Source organism: Anomaloglossus baeobatrachus, chromosome 1 (assembly GCF_048569485.1).
Source record: "Anomaloglossus baeobatrachus isolate aAnoBae1 chromosome 1, aAnoBae1.hap1, whole genome shotgun sequence".
In the NCBI taxonomy this organism is placed as follows: domain Eukaryota; kingdom Metazoa; phylum Chordata; class Amphibia; order Anura; family Aromobatidae; genus Anomaloglossus; species Anomaloglossus baeobatrachus.
In genome coordinates this window covers 963,797,631-963,805,888 of record NC_134353.1, presented here as the reverse complement: position 1 = coordinate 963,805,888, position 8,258 = coordinate 963,797,631, and the positions used below count along the sequence as shown (strand labels likewise).

Here is an 8,258-nt window from a genome sequence, read left to right as displayed (position 1 = left end):
GGCTAAGGTCAGGACTATGGCTGGGGCTAAGGTCAGGACTATGGCTGAGGCTAGAAGGTCAGGACTATGGCTGGGGCTAAGGTCAGGACTATGGCTGGGGCTAAGGTCAGGGCTATGGCTGGGGCTAAGGTCAGGGGCTAGTGGCTGGGGGCTAAGGTCAGGACTATGGCTGGGGCTAAGGACTAGGGACTATGGCTGGGGCTAAGGTCAGGGATATGGCTGGGGCTAAGGTCAGGGACTATGGCTGGGGCTAAGGTCAGGACTATGGCTGGGGCTAAGGTCAGGACTATGGCTGAGGGCTAAGGTCAGGACTATGGCTGGGGCTAAGGTCAGGACTATGGCTGGGGCTAAGGTCAGGACTATGGCTGAGGCTAAGGTCAGGACTATGGCTGGGGCTAAGGTCAGGGACTATGGCTGGGGCTAAGGTCAGGACTATGGCTGAGGCTAAGGTCAGGGACTATGGCTGGGGCTAAGGTCAGGACTATGGCTGGGGCTAAGGTCAGGACTATGGCTGGGGCTAAGGTCAGGACTATGGCTGGGGCTAAGGTCAGGACTATGGCTGGGGCTAAGGTCAGGACTATGGCTGGGGCTAAGGTCAGGACTATGGCTGGGGCTAAGGTCAGGACTATGGCTGGGCTAAGGTCAGGACTATGCTGGGGCTAAGGTCAGGACTATGGCTGAGGGCTAAGGTCAGGACTATGGCTGGGGCTAAGGTCAGGACTATGGCTGGGGCTAAGGTCAGGGCTATGGCTGGGGCTAAGGTCAGGACTATGGCTGAGGCTAAGGTCAGGGCTATGGCTGGGGCTAAGGTCAGGACTATGGCTGGGGCTAAGGTCAGGACTATGGCTGGGGCTAAGGTCAGGACTATGGCTGGGGCTAAGGTCAGGACTATGGCTGGCGCTAAGGTCAGGACTATGGCTGGGGCTAAGGTCAGGACTATGGCTGAGGGCTAAGGTCAGGACTATGGCTGGGGCTAAGGTCAGGACTATGGCTGGGGCTAAGGTCAGGACTATGGCTGGGGCTAAGGTCAGGGACTATGGCTGGGGCTAAGGTCAGGGCTATGGCTGGGGCTAAGGTCAGGACTATGGCTGGGGCTAAGGTCAGGACTATGGCTGAGGCTAAGGTCCAGGGCTATGGCTGGGGCTAAGGTCAGGACTATGGCTGAGGCTAAGGTCAGGCTATGGCTGGGGCTAAGGTCAGGGACTATGGCTGGGGCTAAGGTCAGGACTATGGCTGGGGCTAAGGTCAGGACTATGGCTGGGGCTAAGGTCAGGACTATGGCTGGGGCTAAGGTCAGGGCTATGGCTGGGGCTAAGGTCAGGACTATGGCTGGGGCTAAGGTCAGGGCTATGGCTGAGGCTAAGGTCAGGACTATGGCTGGGGCTAAGGTCAGGACAATGGCTGAGGCTAAGGTCAGGGCTATGGCTGGGGCTAAGGTCAGGACTATGGCTGAGGCTAAGGTCAGGGCTATGGCTGGGGCTAAGGTCAGGGACTATGGCTTGGGGCTAAGGTCAGGACTATGGCTGGGGCTAAGGTCAGGACTATGGCTGAGGGTAAGGTCAGGACTATGGCTGGGGCTAAGGTCAGGACTATGGCTGGGGCTAAGGTCAGGACTATGGCTGGGGCTTAAGGTCAGGACTATGGCTGGGGCTAAGGTCAGGGCTATGGCTGGGGCTAAGGTCAGGACTATGGCTGGGGCTAAGGTCAGGACTATGGCTGGGGCTAAGGTCAGGACTATGGCTGAGGCTAAGGTCAGGACTATGGCTGGGGCTAAGGTCAGGGACTATGGCTGGGGCTAAGGTCAGGACTATGGCTGGGGCTAAGGTCAGGACTATGGCTGGGGCTAAGGTCAGGACTATGGCTGGGGGCTAAGGTCAGGACTATGGCTGGGGCTAAGGTCAGGACTATGGCTGAGGCTAAGGTCAGGACTATGGCTGGGGCTAAGGTCAGGTCTATGGCTGGGGCTAAGGTCAGGGCTATGGCTGGGGCTAAGGTCAGGACTATGGCTGGGGCTAAGGTCAGGGCTATGGCTGGGGCTAAGGTCAGGGCTATGGCTGGGGCTAAGGTCAGGACTATGGCTGGGGCTAAGATCAGGACTATGGCTGGGGCTAAGGTCAGGGCTATGGCTGAGGCTAAGATCAGGGACTATGGCTGGGGCTAAGGTCAGGGCTATGGCTGAGGCTAAGGTCAGGACTATGGCTGGGGCTAAGGTCAGGACTATGGCTGGGGCTAAGGTCAGGACTATGGCTGGGGCTAAGGTCAGGACTATGGCTGGGGCTAAGGTCAGGACTATGGCTGAGGCTAAGGTCAGGACTATGGCTGGGGCTAAGGTCAGGGCTATGGCTGGGGCTAAGGTCAGGACTATGGCTGAGGCTAAGGTCAGGGCTATGGCTGGGGCTAAGGTCAGGACTATGGCTGGGGCTAAGGTCAGGACTATGGCTGGGGCTAAGGTCAGGACTATGGCTGGGGCTAAGGTCAGGACTATGGCTAAAGGGAGCGTCAGGACTATGGCTGGGGCTAAGGTCAGGACTATGGCTGGGGCTAAGGTCAGGACTATGGCTAGGGCTAAGGTCAGGGACTATGGCTGGGGCTAAGGTCAGGACTATGGCTGAGGCTAAGGTCAGGACTATGGCTGGGGCTAAGGTCAGGACTATGGCTGGGGCTAAGGTCAGGGCTATGGCTGGGGCTAAGGTCAGGACTATGGCTGAGGCTAAGGTCAGGGCTATGGCTGGGGCTAAGGTCAGGACTATGGCTGGGGCTAAGGTCAGGACTATGGCTGGGGCTAAGGTCAGGACTATGGCTGGGGCCTAAGGTCAGGACTATGGCTGGGGCTAAGGTCAGGGCTATGGCTGGGGCTAAGGTCAGGGCTATGGCTGGGGCTAAGGTCAGGGCTATGGCTGAGGCTAAGGTCAGGACTATGGCTGGGGCTAAGGTCAGGACTATGGCTGAGGCTAAGGTCAGGGCTATGGCTGGGGCTAAGGTCAGGGACTATGGCTGAGGCTAAGGTCAGGGCTATGGCTGGGGCTAAGGTCAGGACTATGGCTGGGGCTAAGGTCAGGACTATGGCTGGGGCTAAGGTCAGGACTATGGCTGGGGCTAAGGTCAGGGCTATGGCTGGGGCTAAGGTCAGGACTATGGCTGGGGCTAAGGTCAGGGCTATGGCTGGGGCTAAGGTCAGGGCTATGGCTGGGGCTAAGGTCAGGGCTATGGCTGGCGCTAAGGTCAGGACTATGGCTGGGGCTAAGGTCAGGACTATGGCTGAGGGTAAGGTCAGGACTATGGCTGGGGCTAAGGTCAGGACTATGGCTGGGGCTAAGGTCAGGACTATGGCTGGGGCTAAGGTCAGGACTATGGCTGGGGCTAAGGTCAGGGCTATGGCTGGGGCTAAGGTCAGGGCTATGGCTGGGGCTAAGGTCAGGGCTATGGCTGAGGCTAAGGCCAGGACTATGGCTGGGGCTAAGGTCAGGACTATGGCTGGGGCTAAGGTCAGGACTATGGCTGAGGCTAAGGTCAGGACTATGGCTGGGGCTAAGGTCAGGACTATGGCTGGGGCTAAGGTCAGGACTTATGGCTGGGGCTAAGGTCAGGACTATGGCTGGGGCTAAGGTCAGGACTATGGCTGGGGCTAAGGTCAGGACTATGGCTGAGGGTAAGGTCAGGACTATGGCTGGGGCTAAGGTCAGGACTATGGCTGGGGCTAAGGTCAGGACTATGGCTGGGGCTAAGGTCAGGACTATGGCTGGGGCTAAGGTCAGGACTATGGCTGGGGCTAAGGTCAGGGCTATGGCTGGGGCTAAGGTCAGGGCTATGGCTGGGGCTAAGGTCAGGACTATGGCTGGGGCTAAGGTCATGGCTATGGCTGGGGCTAAGGTCAGGGCTATGGCTGGGGCTAAGGTCAGGGCTATGGCTTAGGCTAAGGTCAGGGCTATGGCTGGGGCTAAGGTCAGGACTATGGCTGGGGCTAAGGTCAGGGCTATGGCTGGGGCTAAGGTCAGGACTATGGCTGAGGCTAAGGTCAGGACTATGGCTGGGGCTAAGGTCAGGACTATGGCTGGGGCTAAGGTCAGGACTATGGCTAGGGCTAAGGTCAGGACTATGGCTGGGGCTAAGGTCAGGGCTATGGCTGAGGCTAAGGTCAGGACTATGGCTGGGGCTAAGGTGAGGGCTATGGCTGGGGCTACTAAGGTCAGGACTATGGCTGAGGCTAAGGTCAGGACTATGGCTGGGGCTAAGGTCAGGACTATGGCTGGGGCTAAGGTCAGGACTATGGCTGGGGCTAAGGTCAGGACTATGGCTGGGGCTAAGGTCAGGACTATGGCTGGGGCAAAGGTCAGGACTATGGCTGGGGCTAAGGTCAGGACTATGGCTGGGGCTAAGGTCAGGACTATGGCTGGGGCTAAGGTCAGGGCTATGGCTGGGGCTAAGGTCAGGACTATGACTGGGGCTAAGGTCAGGGCTATGGCTGGGGCTAAGGTCAGGACTATGGCTGGGGCTAAGGTCAGGACTATGGCTGGGGCTAAGGTCAGGACTATGGCTGGGGCTAAGGTCAGGGCTATGGCTGGGGCTAACGTCAGGGCTATGGCTGGGGCTAAGGTCAGGGCTATGGCTGGGGCTAAGATCAGGGCTATGGCTGGGGCTAAGGTCAGGACTATGGCTGGGGCTAAGGTCAGGGCTATGGCTGGGGCTAAGGTCAGGGCTATGGCTGGGGCTAAGGTCAGGGCTATGGCTGGGGCTAAGGTCAGGGCTATGGCTGGGGCTAAGGTCAGGGCTATGGCTGGGGCTAAGGTCAGGACTATGGCTGGGGCTAAGGTCAGGGCTATGGCTGGGGCTAAGGTCAGGACTATGGCTGAGGCTAAGGTCAGGGCTATGGCTGGGGCTAAGGTCAGGACTATGGCTGGGGCTAAGGTCAGGACTATGGCTGGGGCTAAGGTCAGGACTATGGCTGGGGCTAAGGTCAGGGCTATGGCTGGGGCTAAGGTCAGGACTATGGCTGGGGCTAAGGTCAGGGCTATGGCTGAGGCTAAGGTCAGGACTATGGCTGGGGCTAAGGTCAGGGCTATGGCTGGGGCTAAGGTCAGGGCTATCGCTGGGGCTAAGGTCAGGACTATGGCTGGGGCTAAGGTCAGGACTATGGCTGGGGCTAAGGTCAGGGCTATGGCTGGGGCTAAGGTCAGGACTATGGCTGAGGCTAAGGTCAGGACTATGGCTGGGGCTAAGGTCAGGACTATGGCTGGGGCTAAGGTCAGGGCTATGGCTGGGGCTAAGGTCAGGGCTATGGCTGGGGCTAAGGTCAGGACTATGGCTGGGGCTAAGGTCAGGGCTATGGCTGGGGCTAAGGTCAGGGCTATGGCTGGGGCTAAGGTCAGGGCTATGGCTGGGGCTAAGGTCAGGACTATGGCTGGGGCTAAGGTCAGGGCTATGGCTGGGGCTAAGGTCAGGACTATGGCTGAGGCTAAGGTCAGGGACTATGGCTGGGGCTAAGGTCAGGACTATGGCTGGGGCTAAGGTCAGGGCTATGGCTGGGGCTAAGGTCAGGACTATGGCTGAGGCTAAGGTCAGGGCTATGGCTGGGGCTAAGGTCAGGACTATGGCTGGGGCTAAGGTCAGGACTATGGCTGGGGCTAAGGTCAGGACTATGGCTGGGGCTAAGGTCAGGGCTATGGCTGAGGCTAAGGTCAGGGCTATGGCTGGGGCTAAGGTCAGGACTATGCTGGGGCTAAGGTCAGGGCTATGGCTGGGGCTAAGGTCAGGGCTATGGCTGGGGCTAAGGTCAGGACTATGGCTGGGGCTAAGGTCAGGACTATGGCTGGGGCTAAGGTCAGGACTATGGTTGGGGCTAAGGTCAGGACTATGGTTGGGGCTAAGGTCAGGGCTATGGCTGGGGCTAAGGTCAGGACTATGGCTGAGGCTAAGGTCAGGACTATGGTTGGGGCTAAGGTCAAGGCTATGGCTGGGGCTAAGGTCAGGACTATGGCTGGGGCTAAGGTCAGGACTATGGCTGGGGCTAAGGTCAGGGCTATGGTTGAGGCTAAGGTCGGGGCTATGGTTGGGGCGAAGGCTAGGACTATGGTTGAGGCTAAGGTCAGAGCTATGGCTGGGGCTAAGGTCAGGGCTATGGCTGGGGCTAAGGTCAGGACTATGGTTGGGGCTAAGGCGAGGACTATGGTTGGGATAAGGTTAGGACTATGGTTAGGGCTAAGATTAGGACTATGGTTGGAGCTAAGGTTAGGACTATGGTTGGTGCTAAGGTTAGGACTATGGTTGGGGTTATGGTTAGGACTATGGTTGGTGCTAAGGTTAGGACTATGGTTGGGGTTATGGTTAGGACTATGGTTGGTGCTAAGGTTAGGACTATGGTGGGGGTTATGGTTAGGGTTATGGTTGGTGCTAAGGTTAGGACTCTGGCGGGCGTTAAGGTAATGGTTGGATTGACTTGGGGTTAAGTTTAGTAGTATGGTTGGGGTCATGGTTAGGACTTGGGTTGGTGCTAAAATTAAGGTTAGAGCTAAGGTTAGGGTTGAATTAGCCTGGGGCTAAGGTTAGGGTTAGGAGTATGATTGGAACTTTGGTAAGGCTATGGTTCAAACTAAAATTAGGGAAAGAACTATGGTTAGGGCTAAGGTTAAGGTTACAATTGCCTTCAGGCTAAGGTCAGGGCTACAGTTGGGGCTAAGGTTAGGGCTATGGTTGGGATTATGGTTAGGGCTATGGTTGGGATTATGGTTAGGACTATGGTTGGGGCTCAGGTTAGGACTACAGTTGGGGCTAAGGTCAGGGCTATGGCTGGGGCTAAGGTCAGGACTATGGCTGGGGCTAAGGTCAGGACTATGGCTGGGGCTAAGGTCAGGGCTATGGCTGGGGCTAAGGTCAGGGCTATGGCTGGGGCTAAGGTCAGGACTATGGCTGGGGCTAAGGTCATGGCTATGGCTGGGGCTAAGGTCAGGGCTATGGCTGGGGCTAAGGTCAGGGCTATGGCTTAGGCTAAGGTCAGGGCTATGGCTGGGGCTAAGGTCAGGACTATGGCTGGGGCTAAGGTCAGGGCTATGGCTGGGGCTAAGGTCAGGACTATGGCTGAGGCTAAGGTCAGGACTATGGCTGGGGCTAAGGTCAGGACTATGGCTGGGGCTAAGGTCAGGACTATGGCTGGGGCTAAGGTCAGGACTATGGCTAGGGCTAAGGTCAGGACTATGGCTGGGGCTAAGGTCAGGGCTATGGCTGAGGCTAAGGTCAGGACTATGGCTGGGGCTAAGGTGAGGGCTATGGCTGGGGCTACTAAGGTCAGGACTATGGCTGAGGCTAAGGTCAGGACTATGGCTGGGGCTAAGGTCAGGACTATGGCTGGGGCTAAGGTCAGGACTATGGCTGGGGCTAAGGTCAGGACTATGGCTGGGGCTAAGGTCAGGACTATGGCTGGGGCAAAGGTCAGGACTATGGCTGGGGCTAAGGTCAGGACTATGGCTGGGGCTAAGGTCAGGACTATGGCTGGGGCTAAGGTCAGGGCTATGGCTGGGGCTAAGGTCAGGACTATGACTGGGGCTAAGGTCAGGGCTATGGCTGGGGCTAAGGTCAGGACTATGGCTGGGGCTAAGGTCAGGACTATGGCTGGGGCTAAGGTCAGGACTATGGCTGGGGCTAAGGTCAGGGCTATGGCTGGGGCTAACGTCAGGGCTATGGCTGGGGCTAAGGTCAGGGCTATGGCTGGGGCTAAGATCAGGGCTATGGCTGGGGCTAAGGTCAGGACTATGGCTGGGGCTAAGGTCAGGGCTATGGCTGGGGCTAAGGTCAGGGCTATGGCTGGGGCTAAGGTCAGGGCTATGGCTGGGGCTAAGGTCAGGACTATGGCTGGGGCTAAGGTCAGGGCTATGGCTGGGGCTAAGGTCAGGACTATGGCTGAGGCTAAGGTCAGGGCTATGGCTGGGGCTAAGGTCAGGACTATGGCTGGGGCTAAGGTCAGGACTATGGCTGGGGCTAAGGTCAGGACTATGGCTGGGGCTAAGGTCAGGGCTATGGCTGGGGCTAAGGTCAGGACTATGGCTGGGGCTAAGGTCAGGGCTATGGCTGAGGCTAAGGTCAGGACTATGGCTGGGGCTAAGGTCAGGGCTATGGCTGGGGCTAAGGTCAGGGCTATCGCTGGGGCTAAGGTCAGGACTATGGCTGGGGCTAAGGTCAGGACTATGGCTGGGGCTAAGGTCAGGGCTATGGCTGGGGCTAAGGTCAGGACTATGGCTGAGGCTAAGGTCAGGACTATGGCTGGGGCT

General features: G+C 57.9%; 1 protein-coding gene across 4 annotated transcripts in view; it reads right to left on the bottom strand.

Moving 5' to 3' along the window:
- CNTFR (ciliary neurotrophic factor receptor) overlaps positions 1-8,258 on the bottom strand; it is a 624,317-nt gene that overhangs the window by 364,853 nt on the left and 251,206 nt on the right. The window lies entirely within an intron of this gene.